We start from the raw sequence: 23,650 nt of genomic DNA, 5'->3' as shown, positions 1-23,650 counted from the left end.
CAACTCACAGGGATACAAAGTTCCAGAGAGCTAAAAGAAAAAGAAAAAGGTTAAACCTTAAATCCTGTATGGCTTCCTCACCTACCAGTGAACCGGACTCTGATGAATCTAGTGAACCTGACAAAGATGACACCAAGATAAACGATAAACTCCAAGGGACCCCAATTGATAAATTCCTCCAACTTAGAGATGTTCTTGAAAAATATATGACCAAGCCAGCCAACAGAATAACAGTGGCCACTAGGACCGATATCATAGAAATATGGTCCAAGATGGAAGGGATAATCTTACACCTCCACACAGATAATGAGCGCTTTGACAGCTAAACTCGAAATGCTCACCACGAAATGGAAAAATGAAATGCCACAATGTCCTCGTTCCTATTCAGAGGCATTGAGGAGCGAACAGCCAGCACCACCTGCTGTTGTTGTCGAAGAACAGATTTCCCAGGCCACTAAACCAGAGTCTACACCTCCAGATTCACGTGTAGTATTAGTAAAGCCCACAGACATGTCGAAGCTAGAAACAAGTGAAGCAGTCAAAAATGCTGTCACATCAAATCTTAAGGAGCAAATGAAGACCTTAAAAATCAAGAGTATGAGAAAGAAACGCCTACCCGGACTTGTAGGTGGGAGGCAATTTCTATTTTGCAGAAACCAAGCATCACTTCAATCGGTTTAAAAAGCAGAAGTGCCCAAATGTAAGGGACCATCAATCGTGTTGTTTGGCATTGATAAAACAATCAATCCCAAAGAACTAAAAGAAGAATTATACTATAAAAATCTCCACCCCCCCCACCTGAATGAGGAGCACATAGACAAGCATCTTATTCCAAAGTACTGTACCAAAACTAGTTCTCCTTCAACGGTATTCGAACTGGATCGTCGAACTATCTCCAGACGCTTGGCACATTTTTACCCAACATGAAAGAGTCTATGTGCGCTGGGATTGTCATCGGTTTAAAGAACATGTCGCATAAGTGTAAACAACGGTGGTCAACCTATGGCCATTGTGCCCAACACGGACATGAATTCAGCACACGCCCTAACAAAAACCAATCTGCCATTTGTGCAAATTGCAAGAGCAACAAGCTGCCACACGACCTCTCCATCAAATATTCAGCCTGTATCACCTATATCAAAGCCAAGAGTGCTTACCAAAACAGAACTAACTACGGATAGACATCCCACAAACAGAACATACCCCGAGATTAATTTTCTTCAAATTAACGCGCAACATGCAAAAACAGTAGCTGACCAGCACAAGAAGAAAAAATTGACGTAATTCTTATACAGGAACCTTATATGTACATATAATGGCAATATAATTGGATACCCCTTCTACTACAGAATAATCCAGTGCACAACTGAAACTCCCTGGGCTGCAATAGCAGTCAAGAATCCTGAAATAACAGTTACTAAGATAACATCCCTCTGCACTTCTATCAGTGCCTGCGCCGAACTTTCCACAGCCTTGGAATCTCTGCACGTGCTTTCGGTCTATTCTAGACCGGGTGCCGACATCGATATTGTAACAAATCGTCTTCAGACAGCTCTGGATACTCTCTCTGGCCCTAAAATTCTTGTCGCTATGGACGCTAACTGTGGTTCTCACCTTTGGCACAGTACCACACCTGACCGCACTGGGACACTTAGCGGCGAGGACGTCGGAAATTTCATCACAGCAGTAAACCTTCAGGTACTCGTGATTCGAGGGCGCATTCGATAGGATATGGTGGCCCAGCATCCTCAGGAGGCTCCGTCAGATCAACATCCCAACCAGCTTATATAAAATCATACAATCATACCTAACCTATACCCATAGCGCTGTCCACGATGAGATGCTATTCCGGAAATGGGCGTATTCCCGATACACTCTTGACACTGTCGAACGTGGATAGTGTAATTTCTGTACCGCCTCCGCAACAGAGTGACCCATGCATCTGACACCCACTGTCATCCTTCTTTCAAAGTCGGTTAACTCACGACGTTTATTATTATTATTATTATTAATATCAATTTATTTCCGAAGAAATGTCCTTTTACAGCTATGCAGCTAGAGGACATGAGTAATATACAGAGAAAAAACATAAAATACAGACATATGCATTGCATACAGAGCCAGATACAATATACGGCCTTAAACAGCCACTGGTGAAGATACAAAAATAAAGTTACAACAAATACAAAAACATAAAGTTACAACAAGTACAAAAACATAAAGTTACAACAAATAAAAGTGCATCCGGATACATCGAAGCGTGGATATTGCGGTATCACAGAGAGTCCACCTAGAGCATGACTAAGGCATACATGTCTGCAAGAATGGAAGATCTGTAGGTTCTGTCCTTGCAAAGTTTCTCAGCGTCTATGGCTAATCTGTTAAATATTTGGAAGGAGTTGTGTGGAAACATGTTGTCCAAGGAGGACATGCTACGCAGCTTCGATCTGTATGGGGAGGTGTTGGACTGGCATCTTCTCCTGTCGGACGGTCTGGCGATGATATCCCAAATATCGGGTGACCTCAGTTTTCCGGATAGAAGCTGAGAGAGGGTGAGAAGGTTCCTAGAGATGATGTGATACCTCCAAGGAAGCGTATTAAGATTGGTGACCAGAACAGATTTTGAGATTGTAGGTGTTAGCCCGGCAACCCTATTTAGCCATTTCAAGACCCAGAATTCCAGGGAGAGGAACCTGGCTTGGTATGATGAGGGTGCTGAGGACCATATAGTCGAGGCATATAATGGAATTGGGAAAATACAACGAAGAATGTATTTGATGATAAGGTCCGGGTTATGGAAGTTGGAGATCTCTTGTTTTACTGCCCATAAAGCCGAATATGTTTTCGTTCGAGTGGCATTAAAGTGAGGCAAGAAGGTGAGGTCTTTGTCCCAGATGATACCCAAATCTTTATGTCGGGTGACTTTTTTAACTGGAGAATTCGCAATAATGATGTCCACATCGTTGGTATTTTTCTTCTTGGTGATAGAGAGTTGTGCAGTTTTCTCTTTATTAATGGAGAGCCCAATCGCATGAAGGTAGTTTTCCAGTTCATGTAGCTGTCGGTTGGAGCTCACAGTGATAGACTGGAGAGACTGGGGGCATTTTGTGATGACGAAGAACTTAATATCATCTGCGTAGGTGGTAAAATTAGTACGGTTTGATAGGAAGGGTTCTAAAGATGCGGCGAAGAGGGCGGCAGAGAGAACGCCCCCTTGGGGGAGCCCTCTGGAGCAGAGAATGTGGTGATTATGGTTTTGATTTCTGATCCATAGGATCCTGGACTGAAGGAGTTTCCTAAGGAGAACTAAGATGTTGCCAGAGATTTTGAAATAGTTGCACAGTATGGTACATAATGCATGGATGGACAGATTGTCAAAGGCCGCCTTAATGTCGAGAAACACAATATCCAGTTGCTCTTTGTTGCTTAAGGTACTTTCAATTCTGAACAGTGTGTCCAAGAGGTTGGTGATCGTGGAACGTCCAGGTAGTACACTATGGAGGTATGGAGGTTTGTGGCCGAACATGTGATGGATGAGAGCAGGAAGTATGGCTTTTTCCAAGATTTTGAGAAAAGTGCATCCTACAGAAATTGGTCTGTAGTCATTAGGCAATTTTGGGTTAGACTTTTTTGGAACTGGAGAAACATAATATGTGTTCCAGATAGCAGGGTAAACTCCTGTTACGAGGACGGAATTGAATGCATCAAGCAAGAGATCAATGATATATACACTGCACAGTTTAACCATGAAAATTGGGAATCCATCCGGGCCAGTGGTAGACTTGTTCGGAAGACTGTTGATGACCTCAGTAAGGCGTTCCTTTGTGATGGCTATTTTATCCAGTGATGTCTGGTTAGCTGGTGGATTAACCGGAATAAAGGGGTTTGGGGCAGATAGGGGCTTAGTTGCGAGCGAGTTAGCCCATGCAAGGAAGGTGTCAGTGGACATGGGGGACTGTTGATTCTTGTTGGTGAAGATTCTTTTCCCAAGTTTCATTCTGTGTGCAATCCAGTCATTCTGCGCCTTTCTCCGAATGCGTAGGAAGCGTGCCCGATGTTTTTTATAGAGTTGGTAGTCGGCTAGATCCCGTGTTTTTTGCCATTTCCTGTATAGTTTCTGTTTCATGATGAAGGCGAGTTTTGCGTCGCTGGTAAACCAGTTCTTGGTCCTGGGAGACAGGCGTACAGATTTGGAGGCCCCTTCACAGGCGATGTCTTTTAACAAGTTTGCTAAATTGGTAAGCGTTTGATCAGGATGGCTAGCAGCAATTTTTTTCCAGTCTGTAGCTTTTAGTCTTTGTAGGATGATTTGAGGTTGCATATATTTTAATGAGAAGATCTTGAGTTGGGATTCTTTATGGTCATGTTGTTCAAGTTGTCTGGGAGAACATAGACATTCACTATCAAAGGAAATTGGGAGGTGATCTGATGCAAACTTAAAAATCGGCGTTGTGAGAGTAAGATGGTCAAGGTTATGAAAGAAGAGGTCTAGGTTTTGATGTCGTCTTGTAGGTTGCGTATGGGTTAGTCTAAGGCCTAGAGATGAGAAGGAGCATACGACGTCCTTCAAAGCAGCTTCGTGTCTTGGGGAGGGCATGTTGAAATCTCCTAAAACAAAGGTGAGCATGTGAGGCTTGAGGTGGGTTATAATCCAGGTAGTTAGCTCATCCCTTGTGTCTGGATTATGGTCAGGAGGTAAATATACCGCTACAACTTGAGTTCTCACTTCTTTAACTGTAAAAATTGCAGAAATGGCTTCAAATGCAGGGGAGTCGCTGAGTTGTGCACACACAAGGTGATGGATGTCTTTGTAAATGATGGAGACGCCACCTCCACGTTTGTGGTCCCTGCCGTTGCAAACATTTTTGTAATGGTGAGGAGTGGCCAAGTGTGTGAGTTGTCTTCCATGGTTAAGCCAAGTTTCCTGGATACAGATGAAATCATATTCGTCGAGCAGGAGGAGAGATTGCAGAGGGGCCAATTTGTTAACAATGCTGCGCACATTTTGCGAGAAGACCCTGATTGTGTGGCATGGATGGAGGTTTTTTGGAATAGATGATTGCTATTGTAGAGGACGAGTAAGCAGGGATTGCTGAGGGTATGGCCTTTTTTCGTCAGAGAAAGGTCTGATAAGTATGCCTGGAGGCCAGAAGTCGGGATCCAGAACTTTTTCGTAGGCAGAGGGTGAACATCTTACTAGAAATGAGGCGTAGCCAGTTTGCCTAGTTTTAAGCTGTTTTACTTCGATGCGGACATTGTGTTCCACAAGAAACATTCTCTTTATGGAATCTGGGATTGTTGAGGGTCCAAACCGGGAGACAAATATCTTGGTTCTGGGCAAAGCGACAGAGATGTCATATTTCTCTGCGAGCGTCTGTTTACTAGGGTGAGTCTTTGATAATCGCTTGTTGACTAATGTTGTTGGAATTTTTTGGTTGCCTTCTAGTGGGGGAGAAAATGGGGCGGGGCTCTTGCTTCTCGAAACACATCTCTGGTCAGCGATTCTCGGTTCAGTAGCTTGGTCATGTCTGTCGTGTGGTACAATATGATCATTTCTTTCGTGAAACAGAGTCAACTTATTAGTGTGGTTCACTACACGGGTGGCTTTGTTTACTTCCTGTGGACGTTTGTCGCTTTTCTTCTTCTGATCCCGATTCTCAAGTGATTTAAGGAACTTGCAGTAATCTGATTTGATTAGAAGAGTTTCAAGGGCGCTTTCATTTTCTGTAGCCACCCTACAGGGATTCTTATTGTGCAGCTTTTCTTTTTGTGTAAGCAGTTCGGCAGACTCAAGGGGTGTTGTTTGCGTGGCTGCATCCCGTTTTGTGACTATGCAGCGGTCATTAGTGCAGAGACACCGTTCAGCACTTATTTCCTGAAGGGTGCGAGCAATTGTCCCGAGGACTTCACACAATTTTGTAGATGCTTCCTCGATTGCTATTGTTTTTCTTTTCCAATCATCCTCCTGCACCTTCAAAATCTGTCCCGCAAATTCTTTTTCTTTCTTTGCTACATGAGTTTTTAGCAGTGTTATTTCTTTCCGTATCGTCATTAAGCTGGGTAGTTTGGGTGTGGCTGACGTTCTGCTGTTCGCTGTCGGTGCTGCTTTAATATTTTTGGTTTGACTACTACCATCCAAGTTGTTTTCTTTCAGGAGTTGGGGGGTTATTGCAATCTTGCGTTTTGATTTGGCTTCGCTGCGGACAGATTTGAGTTTGCGACTCATTCTCGTGTGTTTCATACGATTGATTGTGCATTCCGAGACTTCGCTCTTGCGGGGAGATGCCCTTGAAAAATCGTGGCTATCGGAAGATTTGTTTTCTTGGGCGGCGTTACCCTTACTTTCGGGTATGTCCCGGTGGTTGCATTGTGGGATCACTGCGGTGTTTATGCCCGATAGGCGCTTTGCCACTTTTTTCATGTTGCCGAATAGGGCTGTTAGTTAGTGAACGGTTGATAATTCTAGTAAGGAATTCACTCTGTTAGGTCGGGACTCCCAAGGACGAAGAGAGGGGAGGATTCTTTTAGCTTCAAAACAATCAGCCCACGCAGTGAGGGGAAGCTCGCACGAACGACCTTGAGAGAAGCTAATGATTAAGGGACGGGACACAAAAGGCACGTAGAGCGCTGTTGGCTTTTGATATAGCTAATATTAAAATCATAAATATCTTTTTACCTTGTATCTTCTGTCCGGAATCACTTAAAGATCTGGATTGGTGACTTAAATCCGCGTCGGTAGGTATTAAACTTAAGCCATAGGGTTACTGTGGCACTGAAATATTACAGATATTGGAGGAGCACGTTGTAGGACGTCAGCACTGCTCGAAAGATCAGGGATTCCATACTGACATTGAATTTCCGTCTACGTGAATGCAGTGTACCTATGACCTGCCACCCAGTGGGTTCGTCCACTTGCGAGAGCGATGACAGCGCCGCATTGCCCAGGAACCAGGTGTCCCACGAATTCTGTCCTTTCAGTGTATATAGGTTTTTTTTTTTTTTGATTTGGTAGTTGTTGGTGCATCGGCTTCTGTGGCCATATTGCACCTCCCAACGTTTTTGCAGTACTTTGATCCAAGCCCCAGGCGGGAATCGAACCCGCCACCTTTGGGTTGCCGGGCAGGTACTTTACCCACTCGGCTAGCCCGGGCGGCCGTGTATATAGGTAAAGGCAGCACCAAGAATATTAGTTCAAATCCACCGCGTGTCATTGTGATGCTACAAACTACGTACAAAAGACCAGACATGTGAATTATGTCATGTTTGTATAGTAATGTTGTTACCTTATTTGTAACACATTCAGTTTTTAAGGGAAGGGGCAAAAAAAAAAATAAATAAAATTATTATATTAGAGTTACCCGTAATTGATTACATAAACCCGTATTTGTGTCCGTAAATTGAGTGTGTTCTCTGGTCGATTTGCTGGACGAAAAAAATCCCTGTTTCTGGGGGGAACTCCTGAGACCGACTAACTCAGCCACAGAGTGAAAAAAGCCCATTAAAGTTCCTCGTGTCATCGACGGGATTCGAACCCGGGCCTTTTCCACCCGGTGTGGGGAGAACGGTAACTATACCACTGTGCTATTCGCGCAGACTGGGAAGAGGGCAAGTCACTATCTCTTTCCGATGCATATATTTTCTTGCACTATGAAGAAATGCATTCAACCCTCTCAAGGACCATAGTAATTACGGTCGCTGTCCTTCCAAACCGTATGGAAAAGTCACAGATTCGAAACCCATAAAGGCATGTTATGTAATCGCAACTGAGTTTAAATGGTGCCGTCTCCTTGGTCAAACACTGATATGCACTTGACCTTTAACTTGACTTAACCTTTCAACTAAATTAAATTTAACTTTTATCATGTAGTTTTTCCAAGACGAACAAGTTAATTTTACTAATAATTATAATAATTCAAATTAATTTATTTTGAACTCAATTGACTAACATAAAAACAATAACATCAAATTAAAATTAAATTTGGTCTTTACCCTCTTGCCAGTGAATGGCAACTTGTATCATCCACTGGCCAGAGTTACTATCCCTATCAACTTGGCGGTAGACCTTTATTATCTGCTCTCAGCATAATTCTTTGAAAGAACTTTTTCTATATATTCAGAAAATGCTACATAAAATTCTTTTTTAAGAAACAACTCGTGTCAAGTTCTTGATGAAGACCAAAAGTTGACCACTCCAGCTGCATTCATAAATCAAGATAATTTGGACACTGGAGCATGACATGGAGATCTGTAGCCATTGCTTTGCATGAACACAAATCAGTATGAAATGATTTGTGTTTATGGAGTACTGTATTAAACTTCCAGTAGTATTCAAAACTCATATTATTAAAGACATCAATGAATAAGTAGTAAGTTCAACTGTTTTAAGAAATATATGTATTTAACAAATATAAAAAATAGAAACTATCATGGAAACACAAGTAAAACTTAATGAACCGTTCAATTTTCAAATACTTTTACTGAACAGTTCCTTTCAATCTATGAAAATAATAGATGGAATAAGAAATTAACAAAAAAAAAAAAAAAAAACTAAGCACAAGCGTTATAAATATATGATGCTTATAATTTGAGTGGCTGCCATTTTGTTTCAATATTGGTGACATAAATAAAAGCATCCATCTATCAATAAAAGCAAATTATCTCTTATAATATGCATTTCCTCCCTATTGTTTTTCTTTTATTTATTTATTTTTATCATAAGTTGCTTATTATACTCGCATTATTCTTCTTTTCTTTTTTTTTTTACTCTGCATCATTCACTCTGCCTCTAGAGGGAGTTGACCGCTGTTTAAAAGTACAAGCTCAGTAACCCGCATGAAAACAAAACCCTAAAAATGCTCTTGTGTTATACATAGTCTTTGAAGAGTATACTTCGCCTCTTTCTTTTCGTTTTTATAATCACTCTGATTTCATCAACATGGAGTAGGAGGAGACAGTAAACGGAAGAAAAAGGGGAGGTAAGATCTAATCAAATTTTTCCCCCGAGTTCACAAAAGAAAAAAAAAAAAAAGTGAATAAAGAAAACAATATTTGTCAAGACAAGATAGCTTCAACTTGAAATTATAAAGCCTTCATTTTCAGCGGTGCACATTACGAACTTTGTAACCGACGTACTTATTTAACTTTTATTGGAAATATGAACAAATTAAGAGACGAATCTGGCTCGAGAGGGTTTCTACTTGAAATGCAGTACACCATAAATAAAATTAAAAAAAAAACAAACATCAAGAAACTTTTATGACAAAAAACAACAGTTGTAAAATAAATTATGTTACTTTGTTTGCAACTTTTTTTTATATTTTAATAAACAAACTGAAATCAGAATGTTCTTAGTATTAATGTACTTTTATCCGTTTTAGTATCAATAGATGTCATTTCATGAAGGCATGTTTTCCAAACTTCGTATTCATTAAAAATACTGAAGAATCAAAGTTAATTTTAATATCGCTTACAGTTACACCTTAAAAGTGTCATATTCAAAAGAAAAATGTCTGAATAAATTTACATTTAGGAATTATTGACATTACGAAAATAATTTAGATGTCATTAAAGAATCCAAGCAAATTTCTTTTATGAAAAGCGTCAGATTTCTGTCACATTAATAAATAATAAATAAACAGAGATAGGCAACTTCTTATTATAAACAAACTTTTCACAGTGTGTGTGTGTGTACAGTAGTAATCTGTGCTTTCTCGTGCAGCTCTCAGGATTTCTACATTAGTCTGGTTTCACTTGCACTATTCTACCAAAAGTAATGGGACACCCATTCTTTGATTGCGGAAATTGGTGTGACTATGAAATTATGCAAATATTTTAGCCTATAAAGGTGATCAGCGGTTAACTCTGAATTCACTCTGTTGTTGTAGCAGAGTTTGAAGTGCATCAGCGACTTACACTGTGTTGCGCGTTATATGTATGTTATGTCTATGAATTGCATGTACTCTGTGGTCGATTTGTCTGTTTGCTTAATCTATGGGAGAAAAAACCTCTTCTGAGATCGACTGACTCGGCCAAGTTGTAAAAAAAGGCCCATAAATATTCCTCGCGCGTTTGACGGAATTCGAACTCAGGTCTATTCCACCCGATGTGGGAAGGACGATGATTATATCTACACACGAGGTGGAATTCATTCTTTTCCGGTGTCTGATGGACGTGTTTGGAAATGGAGGATGCTTAGTGAATACTTTCTACCTAAATGTGTTTTTTCAATGGTGACATTGGAAAGGAGAGTGGGTAAGGTGTCATTATCTAGGGTGTTTCTCCTGAGTCCGGTGGCAGCGTATGAAACCATCAATGCTAGAGCGTAAATGGATGTTCTGGGAAATTCTGTGTTCTACATTGCGGTAATAGAATCGGCCCCTTACATCTTCCAGCACGTCAGAGCTCCATGTCACAAAGAGGATTCTGAACGCGTGGTTCGAAGAGTACAAAATTCGAACTCTGCAGGCTAGCTTTAATCTGAAAGCAAATGCCACCTTTGCGATAAATTGTAACTCATAATAAGGTCAAGGCCAAGACAGCCTTCTTCGGCAATAGCTCTTACGAATATGTTAAAGGAGGGGTGAGCGGAGCATCACCAGCTTTTTACCAGAAATTAGTAGAAAGCCTTCCACAACACATTGAGTAGTCATTATGGCCAAGGTGCTACTGAATAAATAAATTCTTTGAAGAAATGAATGTTTTGTTGATATCTATATTGATATCTAAGTCTGAACACACATATCCGACAAGTGTCCGATGACTTTTTGTAGGAGAGTGTAATTTCATATAACTATTTCAAGACATAAGCGTAAATAGGAAGGAACACAAATTACGTTGTTAAAAAAAAAGTGTGTAATAACCTGCTCAGAATAAATGTCAGCTCTAATGTGTTTATAAAGATTCCAAACTGACTTTATTTTGATTATTAACATTGCGCTTGCGAAAATAATGCTCGTGATTGTATTTTATTGCGCGAAATAAAGCTTTCCACTTTTACACAGCTGTTAAGGATGGAAAACCGACGTTTTTTAATCTTCAAAAACAGAGTTCCTGACTCTGTCTAATGATAATTTGTCTACATAACGTTTTTTTTTTAAACTCCAATGGTTGTGTAAAAGCTGAAGACCATGTCGCTACATTATTAATATTGTATTAGCTATCCATGTTAACACGACCAGAACATTTGAACATAATTTTAGCATCGTGCCATTAAGTTAATGGCTTTACTCACTTTTTGCCTAACAATCTTGTTTTATGGACGCTATTTTAATTTAATGCGTCTTATTTTAGTTTCCCTAAAAGCCAACGATAATTAGGTGGACGAAGCGCTTGCATAGATGCCACTCTGAGCGTTTTACATAAATACTTCATGGTAATAGCAACATTTGTTGGCCACGTGTCGAGGTTCCAACCATTTCTCATTTGTCGACATTTTGATCGCTCAGTTGCAGTTAAACCTAGTGGAAATCCCAGCTTGTGTACAGGAGCTTGTTACCAAATACAAGGGGGTTTTATAATCACTTTGTACGCACCGTTGAATACAAACATGCAATTGAGATTACTTGATTTACGAACTAGTGCTGACGAAGCTTGGAAACCCCCTAAATATCATAAGATAATTAATTAAAATTTCGATTGCAGAAGGCTATTTCATTTACGATTACTCACCTTGAATGCAAATATGATGGCAGGTATTACAAATGAAATAAATTTTTTGTAGTTGAATTTTTAACGTGTTATTATGATGTAGACTAAACTTAAAAAATTTATTTTAAAATAAATTTAAAATTAATTTAAATGAATCAATTTTGCAAATTTCAAAAATTAATTTTTACCTTTTTAAATTTTCTAAATTAATTTTGTAAATTACTTTTAAGTCTAGTTTTAATTTAATATAATTACAATATTGAAATGAAGCGCGCGTTTTTATTATATCATATCCATTTTATTTATTCTGATGTCAGTCATTGAAAGGTAAGAGAATATTCCTCTCTCGCGTTTTTGTGGCCGGCAGGATTTAAAGTAGCCAGTAAATGGCCTTAATGTTCACAGCAGAAAGCACCTCGCCTCTACCACGAGTTACCTTGCCATTGCATTACTTTTAAACTAATAGCAGGCGCTCTTTGGAAGGCCACCTACTATCTAACTTTATTTGTTTCGTTCTATCCACCGGTGCGTTAGCAGTTATGTAATTGAAAATTTCAGCTCCGCTGCAGAGCCCTCGCAATAGATGGAATGAACGAAGAGGAAAAAAGTGTGAGAAATAAAATTTAGTGCATGGCTGCCAAACGTCACTATTTGACCAATAGTGGCAATATTTTACTGGCCACTAGAATTGCTAATGGGTAGCAGCTTGCGATGGACTATTTCCACTGAAAGAACCTATAACTTTAACAACCCATATATATTTCGAGGATGATGGGGGATAGGGGGGAATTCGTAAAGGTCCAATTTCCTGCCGATCCGGGTACCGTGCTCGGTTTCCAGCACAGAGAAAGCAATGATTCCGATTTTCGGTTCTCCTCGTTAAATTTTATATTTTTATTCTCTCTCTCAAAACGTACCTAAAATCCGTTGAAGCCAAAGAAAATCGATCGACCATTGCGACGTCCTGCTTCATTCCTACCAACAGTCATTCTTTTCCGCCCTCCTTCGTTCTATAGTTTCCGCTATCAGCAAAAAGAAAATAGCTGAACGCTGTACAATGCAAATTTTTGTTATCGTAGCCTATGCGGAAACTAGATGGGCTTGTATATCTGACTCAACAGTTTACCGAGTGATTTCGAAATATTTGAGAATTTTTTTATTATTTCTGTATTTTTATTTTTGTTCTCTTGTCGCACTCTTGTAGGGCAGGCTAACGAAAAAAATAAAAAATTCAAATAGCCTCATTTTTTTTTCTTCTTAAAAAAAAAATATTTCTATTGCACGTTTATATTCTTAACTAAAATGGACGGATGTGGAATTTGGTAAAAAAAAAAAAAAAAAAATAGGGTTGTTTGAGAGAGAGTGAGAGAGAGAAAGAAATGTGAGTTTTTCCTGCAATAGAAATCTATCTGCATTGAACCGTTACCATAGTAACAGTTCTATGCAGATGTATTTGCTGAAGTTACAGTAATCTTTATAACAAGTTGACCAACCGGCGTACAGCTGGGTAAGATTAAAGCCACACGTGGGTATGAACATTTGGATTTTTTTTTTCGAACAAAGAATACTAAACTTATAGGACTAAACCTTTATTATAGTAAGCTGACAATCAGAAGTTTGCAGAATGGAAATATGTTTAAATTTTTCGACAAAGGTTACAGAGGTCATATAGAGGTCATATAGAGGTTACAGAGGTCATATAGAGGTTACAGAGGTCATATGGAGGTCATAACCAGGGTTATTATAGAATGGCGTAAGAGCTTGAAACGTGATGGATGACTATGTCGAAAAGTTGTACGCTGATATGTTTTAATTTCTTCTCTATTTCATTGTTCCACAATTGTCTTTTCATATAAACTTCTGTTACCTTACTTTTAAAACAGCCCTAGTAGTTTGTAATAGCAGTTTAATGCTTCCAGTTGGTAATTGCTATCTGTTTCTAGTGCAATACCGTAACAGCTCCTGGTAAAGGTGTTGCATATGAGAGATCGCTGGCATTATAGAAAGTTTTCTTGTCGGATGCACAAACTGGTTAAGCTAGTATTGTAACAGAACCTATTTTTTACCTATTATTAAAAAAACATTAACTGTTCATAGGTTCTATCTACCGAGATATTTGCAAATACGTACAAGGGTGTGATACATTCATTCAAAAGTACATGAAAGTGTGAAGCTATGCTATGTCCTGCATTACGAGTGAAAAGCAATTCCCAAAAGAGATTTTATAAATGTTGTTTATCCATTATGATATTTCACCGTTGAAGATCTAAATAATAATGGTTGGAAATGTCTGGCTGGATGCAGTCCTTTTCAATGAATCTCTGCCATGTTGAAATTGAACCACATCCGGAAGGCTCCCTCTTTCTAGGGGTTGTTTCTCTGCTTTCCTTTGTAATGTTACAAATAACATTCCCAATCACGCATCACTCTTTGTCCTCGTCTCCCAATTCGGCTAGCAGTGTATGGCAGTTTTCTTTCAACTCGCTATCCTGTAAAACATAAGGTATCCACAACTCTGCTTATAAGAAAGTATGTCAAAAGTTGAAGACATTTGTAAGATAAATTACTAGTGCTGAGAAACTTCGTGTGTAATACAGCAGCATTCTCTGTTGCTTTATTATCTTTTTGTTTGGGTTGTTTTACTTCAAACATATATCCTCTCCCTTTTGTGTTAAGGTTTTCGTCTCAGATTAGTTGCTGAAGAAATTAGGTTGTGATTTATGAACCGAGAGAACAATTAACGAACGAATATCTGGCAAAAAAAAAAAAAAAAAAAAAAAAGAAATGCGAGCAATCTAAGAATAAAAGTAGAAATAAAATGTCAACACAAAAATCACAGCATTTACTGTTAAGGTGAATAGAGAAAAGACTTCTCACTACTGAACAGGTACCTTAATGACTGGTTTCCGTGTTCGATATACAGGAAAACATCTTTGATCACAGAACACGGAATGTCTTACCAATGAGTTAGTATCAAACCAACTAGTTTTGACGCTTTTTGTTTTGGAAACACTGAATTGTAACTCGTAAGTCTCAACACCTTGCAGAAGGAATTAAAGTGAGATCCGTCTCGCAGAAAGGGATTTATAAACTCTTGGGGATGATAATATTTCTTCCTTTACTTAAATTTTTTACGTGAAGTAGCAATCGTGATGGAAAGAAATGTTGGGGCAATATCCTCCCTTCAGTCCTTTGATTCAATGCTGTTCGCGGCAGTGTCCTATAGAAAGCGATGAGTCTGCAGCACTATATCGATACATAAATTAATTAATAACCACCTTTTTGATTGGTTACAATTCCACTTTTTTTTCATTAGAGACCGATGAATAGGATTATAGAGAAGATAGTCAGACTCAAAAAAAAAAAAAAAAAACTCAAGATATCCAACGACTTCCATGGTCATTGTAATCAGCAGACTTAAATCCGATCGAACATGTGAACATGTATGGGACGCCCTTGGGCGTCGCATTGCGCGCCGAAAGCCAACTCCTCGGTCACTTGGTGAGCTAAGATCTGCGCTGGTGGAAGAATGGGTATATGGGCGGAAAATACGTATTCGTTGCCTACACCCTTATGTCGAGCATAGTTCACCGCTGACAGGCCTTTTTAGCTGTTGGAAGGGGTCATACGCCGTACTGATGTCATGTGACTATATTTTTGAGCATCTTGTATCGACTTGCATTATGTGACCTTTTTGGTAATTCTTATACAACCCCTAAAATGCCCCTTATACCTGTCCGGAGTTTCTCACTGTCTCCTCATTTTATCGTTATTCTATGGTACACCATCTTACCCAATTTTGTCCCGTAAGCTGCATTTTGTCGAGCAATGTATTTATGTGGACACAAAATTTGTTCTTTTTTAATAGGATACTCTGCAAGGGAAGATCTCATCTAGGTTTCAAATGACTGTCGAATGGTACTACTTTCAAACGATACGACTCTCATTAATATACTGCAATACCAATTTTGTTTTCTGAAATCTTGAAATCTTACACCACCAATCATCAAGTACTTAAATGCATCATTTTCCTGCTCCAACTTCCACAAGCAGGTGAATACACCGATTAAATTGAATAAACTTTGCTTATAAACGCTTACTTCAGAGATCAACGTGTTAGAAACACCGGACACAGAGACATCTCATTTCGTGCAGAATGCCCCAGATATCTTTGAATTCATTAGCAGTCTTGAAAAATTCCTTTTCGCAACGATAATAAGAACTGATTTTAAATTAGCTGGCATCGTCTGAGTAGCCAGAGCTTCAAGAACGTCTGTTCCTTTTAAATTTCCTCATTGCTCTTGCCGCAGCGATGCATATTCTAATTAGTTCCAGCATTTCTCGTGAAAAGAATCAAAAATATTAAAATGCATCGTCTCTTTCAGCCAACACCGTGGTTGTTCACAAAATAAATCTTCAGATTACTGTTTTAGTTTATCCACAAACACGGAGACGCACGCAAAATCTCAGAGTTCTCCATCTAAAAAAAGCTGAAATTTATGATATTAAAAAACTGTAGCCATTTTTTTTGATTTATTGAGAATTTTTACGCCTGTTTGCGGAGCCCTTGGCCTAAGATACATGGATTCTAAACAAAGTACTTTCCTCTTAAATTTTATCTGAATTTTTAGCTTATATAAAATTCTTTGAAGTGCAAAAATTTCCCATGCAACTTCCAGACTACTGCCTCGATCTTGAAGCGTATTTCTTAAATAAGGGCAGGTTGTAACAGCGTACCAAGAATGCTTGCACATCTTTCCTTAGATTCATAATTGGACTAAAGACATTCCATCGCGATTTCTTTGAATCGCTGAGAATTTCTGGGAAGTATTATATTGTTAACAGAATAGAAATGGAATTAAAAGTTCGTATTCTAAAGAAAAGAAAAAAAAAGAAACGAAATAAAAAAAGAAAGAAAACTAGAATGTCAATAAACGTCCATGTTCTTTAATGATCTAGCCTCTTGCTATCGGTTCCACCCCAATTACACTCCGTGTATCTCTTACTTTCTAGCCTTAGTTATAATTGGACAGCACACGGCCGAGATGGGACTGCTAATTACGTTTCTATGAAGAGTTGCACGAGACTTCTGTGATAAGGTATATTGATGGGCTGCTTTCACACACACTACTTTAGAAGGCTTTTATGATGCTTCAGAGTGTGGGCTATTAACGTTCAGCGTGCACCAATACTTTCATTAGACGAAGAGATTTCTACTCGCTTACTGACAATATGTCCGTCTTTATCGCTCCATGGTCATACTTTTTTGTTACTCAATCTCCGTCTTCGATATCATTTTTTTCTTGTGTTTGTTTACGGATCTGCTAACATCCATCCAATTCTCTGCACCGCTTTTTCTTACTGCAATACAATCTGCAGGGGCTAAAGTGATGCGCGTGCAAGGTCAAAAAGACCTTGCATGCGCACCATTTTGGCCCCTGCAGAATGTATTTAATGAAAATGGAATTGGAAAGTCACTTATTATGTTTTGCTGCTATTTCAACTATGACTACTGCTGGAGATATTTTGGCTAATTACGTTGAAGTATCTCCTAGCCCTACGAGAGGTTACAGTGCCCGGGTTTGCAATTCTCCAAGTGGCCGGGACGATTTTAATAATCTCCAAAAGTTTTAAATAACAAAAATGCTTTTATTTTATTGATTTATTTTATATGTTAGAATTTTATATGTTATAGGTGCGGTCATACACTTTATATCCGGGGCCCGCGTTAACTCTATAGTGTTATTTAGTGTAATCTTCCATACACTGCTTCGCTCTTTGTTCACTTATAAAAAATGCCTTATGCGCAGTTTCTTATACGTTCTTTAACAGAAGCAACCCACCAACTGATGTGAAGCCAGTAAGCTCCGAAACAGCTGTTCTGGCATTGCCTGCCTCAGATTCTTAATATATAGCGGGTTCACCTGTTGAGGTAATTCTGTACGATTTAAAAAGATATTAGCAATTTAGGCAGAATCGTAGATGATGGCATTTGTCTAAAGCTGAACGTAAGCCCAAGCCTTATCAGAAGTTCTTAGCCACGATCTTCAGTAGGAGAAGAATGGTCTCACATGATCGGAAATCCAACGCAGAAAAGCGTACAAATATTATTTGAAACTCATTTTGGTTTTTTTTTTTTTTTTTGTTTTTTTCCATTCTCTGGAAGTCGTTGTTGTTGTAGTAGGATTTTAGGAGCATCAACGACTAAGGCCATATTACTCCGTGTATACTGTCTGTAAATTCCGTGTGCTCTGAGGTCGATTTTCTGTTTGCTGGATGAAAAACCCAAGTTTCCGGGAGAAAAAAAACATGCTACCCTCGCCTGAGACCGTCTAACTCAGCCAAGTTGTGAAAAAATCCCATAAAATTTTCTCCCGTCATCGATGGGACTCGAACTCAGGTCTTTTCCACCTGGTGTGGGTGGACGGCAATCCTACCAACTGTGCTACCCATGAGGGCATTCTCTGGAAGAAATGTATTTACAACTGTACTGCAAATACCTTACGAGAAATCTCTAAAAATGACGCTTCAATAGACGTGATCGACCATCCTTCGGCAAATCAAAAGGAGAAAGTTTATTGATAGGGATAAACTAGTGCCACCTAGAATCAGATACATTCTACTCCATTTTCTCTTCCTTGAGGTTTAATAGTGATTAAAATACTTTTCAAATTGATTTGTGCGAAGTTGATATGTGTGTATGTGTATCTTTGCACTGCCCTTCTAAAACCCTTTATAATATTTTTTGTCTCCGATTTTGAACAAGATAACGTCTCCTTGGACTGCAAAGTGAATTCATATGTAACATTGAACAGATGACAGTGAAAAATCCAATTGAAGACCTAGATTTTCTCTCAGCCCATAGATCATTCTTGTTTCATCTCTGCAGAAAGACATATTTTATTACAAGCTCAGTGAATATAAACTGTCTTGCGATTAATGTGATCCAAAAGAGATTGAAAGATGTGGCTATGTGTCACGCATCTGTGAGGATTAAGAAATCAGCACAGCACAAATTCTAGCTGAATTTATTTGCAAGTGAATTTATTAAGCAAGTAGTCTTCAGACACTCCAACTTTTATGCCGAAACACGTTAAACGTCCGCTATCGCCTGAGTCACACGAATAATATAAACTCTCAATATACATAAATAATCTTTTATATATGTACATTCATATGTTTTAAAGTTAGCTCAGTGTGTGTTAATGAGCAAAGCAACAAAGGCTATGAGGCGTCAGTGTATTGTCTATAATTCTTCGGTCGGTTTGCTGTTGGCTGGACGAAAACCCGTTTTCCGAAAGGGGAAAAATCATGTGATCATAGCCTGAGACCGACTAACTCAGTTATGTTGTGACAAGAGCCGAAAAATTTCGTAGCATCATTGATGTGATTCGAATTCAGGCTTTTTAGATCCTGTGTGGGAGGAATGGTGATTATAACTATCATGCTCTCTGCGAGGATGTATTTTAAACGGGGACATTCCATATGGTACTGTACTTCTTGACGAGACAAGCGAATAAATGTGTTTTTAAATTTAGAAATTAAAACTTTAAAATGAAAAACGACGCTAAATCGAACCAACGTAATTCGAAAAGAAGGAAATCGGAGGCTGCCTGTATCTTATTTCACGAAAATTTATTTAATTTAAATGTTTTGTTAAAGTTTACGATTTTCATCCCAGCTCCCAAGCAAAAACATTAGTTAGAGGCTAATAAACTGCGAGTATTATTAAAGTTATTAAAACCTAATTAATTTATTAATTGGTGTGTAATACGATAAGAGGGACATGACGTTTACAGGAACTTTTTTTTAAGAATATCGCTTCTTTATGTTTCACAGATGGCAGATGGTGTAAGTCAATTTATAAAGAAGAAATTTCGAAATGAAATTACACAACCGATTCAAAAGGTAATCTAGTTAACAAAGTTGGATGCGACTTTCCCATATTTCCTCTCCATGAATTTCGTGCGGTGTTCATTGATCCATCGATCCGAGTGTACCCAAGGAACATTAGCACGAAAATACCCGGTTCCATAATCATTAATAAATATTGACATTCCTCCATCTACAATCGATACGTTTTGTAAGACAGCAGCAAAGGGAAATTAAGTTAACGCGTGACATCATATCCAGAAGATCGTGTTCCTCATTACTTTTTATGCCAATGATTTATCGCCATTGTGAAGATTTGCTTACTTTGGAACGAAAGCCAGACTTCTCGATGAGCAAACGCCAAGTTTAAATAGTGAATAAAAGTTGTAATACTTTACAACTGATCAACAACGGTACAGGTGTGATTTTGATTTTCGCATGTGTATAGTTGCATTGGAATTTGACTCGTTCATTCAAAGTACCTCTTTCGCATCATTTATCACAGCAATTTGATCGCACTCTCGTTCTTCTGCTTATGACACGATCGAAGAATACATACAGTTACAGACACTATATACGGACGCCTTATACCCTTAGTTGCATTGGCGCTTAACACACACCCCTAACCTATAACCGAACATAACCTGTGCCTCCTGACAGCAGCATGAGTCTATAGAAGCATCCTATTTACCTAGTTCCAAATGTATTAATGCGTGTGGAAGACTATTTCTACGACGTAGTGTAAATCGTTCAGACCCAACCTTTGATCGCATTTTTCAAATGGAAATATTTAAGGTGGAATATATACATTTAATTATGTATAGTGTGTATAAGTCAATATATTTATGAAGTATATAAATTTAATTATGTATAGCGTGTGTAATAAGCCTATATACACTGCCCTACCAGTAATATCAGGACACCTTCCTTTAGACAGAAAAAGAGCCTTTATTCTGTCATTTTTAACCTTTTTTGCTTGCTTTTATGACGGCCTTCAATCTTCGCGGCATACTCTCAACCAGCTTTTTGTAAATGTCAGTTGATATTTTTCCCCACTCGGCCTTTAACGCAGCCACCAGTTCGGCCTTGTTCTTTTGGCGATCTCAATGTGCACGTATCTGACGATCCAATACATCCCAAGGATGCTCGATAGGCTTCAGATCAGCACTCTGGGCTGCCCAATCCAACTTTTACACACCCATGTCCTCAAACCACTCTTGTTACGACTAGAGCAGTATGGCATAGCGCGTTGTCTTGCTGATACAGGTATGGACCTCCCCGAAGTATTGCCATAATGTCCAGGCTGTCCTGGTATTGCACAGCACTCATGGTTTTGTCGATAACGACTAATGGACCCAAACAATGAAAGGAGCCCCATACCATGACACTGCCTCCACCAAACTTCATTGTTGGGAGGATAAAATATGGAAGCAACTGTTCCCTTGGCATTCTCCACACCCAGGAACGGCCATCAGACTGGTAGAGTGCGAACCTCGACTCGTATGTCCATAGGACTGTTTTCCATTGTCCTACAGTCCAGGATTCGCACTGCTTTCACCATGTTAATCTGGGTCTAGCATTTTTTTGAGGTGTTGGGGTGATCAATTTGGGTGATCTTGAACGTGTCATCTTGCATGTCTATTTTTGCAATTGTCTGTTCGAAGCCCAGTGTGCATATTTATAGCAGGTTCTGTGGCGTTCTGCATAGGACCTGTTTCCCCATCAGGGAGCGGTGTCCGGATATTATTAGTAGGGTAGTGTATATGCATACTGTACATTTTAACGTCAAGATAAAAAAAAAACTACATCATGTACCAACAGAGTCAGTTGGGATTATCGACAGTAAGTTTAAAAAAAAATACGTGTTGATAATTTGCTTTGCTTGATGGGATAATTTAGCACCTTTAGTGAAAACTTTGGACACGTTGCGATGCGAAGTACTAGCAGCCATTTGAAGAATGTGCAGAAGCTTGTAACGCATAGATCATTTCTATAATTTTTACTCACGCTGTATGCAAACGTTTTCATAGAATTTGGTATCGATAAGGTTTTACCTGATCAAATATTTATGAATACAGGGTGTCGCAAAAATACACGGCATAACTTCAGGAATGAGTTCCTCATATGTAGACAATAAAAATATGTTATATCAACATAGTTCCGGAAATGCTTGGTTCCCGAGTTATTAACCGGAATGTCTTATCTCCCGCAGGTGATTTCCTTCATCATAAGGTACTGACAGAATCTGGTGGTTTTCCATTCCGACCATGTACTCAAATCAAGAGCAAGCGGATATGCACTTTATGGCAATGTCTGAAGGCTCGTCGTTTGTACTACGAAAGGTTCCCAGAACGAAGATGTCCAGACAGGAAAACGTTTTGAAGGTATCCATCGCCGTCTTTGTGAACATGGGACCTTTACACCTGGTGCTGCCGACAAAGGACGACCAAGATCTACGACTCCTGAAGTAGAGGAGGAAATTTTGGATGTTGTGCATGCCACTCCTGGAATCAGCACACGCAGAATAGCAATGCAACTGGCTGTTCAACGTTCGACTATTTGGAGAGTGTTGCGAGAACACCAACTGTATCCTTACCATCTGCAACGGGTACAGCAGATTACCCTGCGCGAGTAAGGGTAATCTGCTGGTGACTTACTCTGCCAGTGGTTCTTGCAGCAGTGTGGTACAACTCCTCACTTTCCCGACTTAGTGATATTCACAGATCAAGCACAGTTCACACGAGACGGAATCCAAAACTTTCACAATCAGCATTTATGGGCTGAGGAAAACCCACATGCAATTCTTCTTTCACATCACCAACAGCGGTTCAGCCTCAACATCTGGGCGGGTGTTTTTGATGATAAGTTATTTGGACCCCATGTACTTCCAAACAAACTCACAGGGCAGGCGTACAGAAACTTTCTGGAAAACAACATGCCTGATTTCTTGGACCACATGCCATTGATCATTCGTCAACAAGCACACTTCATTTCCCGCACATTTCAGCTACCTAGCCCGCAATTACCTGAATCGAAGGTTTCCTGGTCGGTGGATAGCTAGAGGTGGACCAACTGCCTGGCCTCCACGATCACATGATTTAAACCCACTAGATGTCTTCTTGTGTGGCCATTTAAAGTCATTGGTGTATTCGACTTCGGTAACTGGTGTGGTAACTCTCCGTTTTGTATATCTCTTTGTTTTGTATATTTATCAATGATATTGATGAAGGTATATCAGGTTTAGTGTCGAAGTTTGCAAATGATACAAATGTTGGCAGGGTTGTTAATGACAGTAATGGCAGTGTGCTACTGCAACAGGATCTAGAAAATTTGGGCAGATGGGCTGAGAAGTGGCAACTGAAGTTTAACCTTGACAAATGCAAAGTACTGCATATGGGTAGAAGTAACCCCAGAGAAACGTACTAACTGTGTGGTACTACACTTAAGGTGGTAGAAAATAAAAAAGACATGGGAGTAATTATGCAGTCAGATATGAAGTTTTCTGAGCAATGCAGACAGGCTGCCAGGGTAGGTCATGGGGTTTTGTCAATGATATATAGGAATTTTTCTAGCAGGGAAAAGGAGGTGATTATCCCTCTGTATAAGGCAATGGTCAGGCCACGCCTTGAGTACTGCGTACAGGTCTGGAGGCCTCATTTTAGGAAGGATGCAGATTTACTTGAGCGTGTACAGAGAAGAGCAACAAGATTGGTGAGGGGAATGAAGGGATCCTCTTACCAAGAGAGGCTTAAGTTCTGCAAATTGCAGTGGCTGAAAACTAGGCACCAGCGTGGTGATCTGATTGAGGTGTATAAGGCCTTGAATGGGTTGAGCACGCTGAATTCTGATGGGATCCTTCCACTTGTTCAGATTACGAACCTAAGGGGGCATAAATTCAAATTAATTGCTGGAACAAACTTCCATCTGTCGTTGTGGAAGTTGATAGCTTAAATAAATTCGAGGAGGAACTGGACAAACTTTTAGAGAGAATGGATGTGTGAAATTGTTTTATTTTATTTATTTTTTTTGGCCATTACTCATGCCTCTATTACTATTATAAGCGTTAATGTAAAGGTGTCCTTGAGATGACTTCTAAACGTTTACCATTTACTATTATTTTTTAAATTTAAAA

The sequence above is a fragment of the Mastigoproctus giganteus genome, chromosome 9, assembly GCF_048544385.1.
Source record: "Mastigoproctus giganteus isolate SK-2022 chromosome 9, ASM4854438v1, whole genome shotgun sequence".
Taxonomy (NCBI): domain Eukaryota; kingdom Metazoa; phylum Arthropoda; class Arachnida; order Uropygi; family Thelyphonidae; genus Mastigoproctus; species Mastigoproctus giganteus.
Note: the sequence above shows the minus strand (reverse complement) of the source record.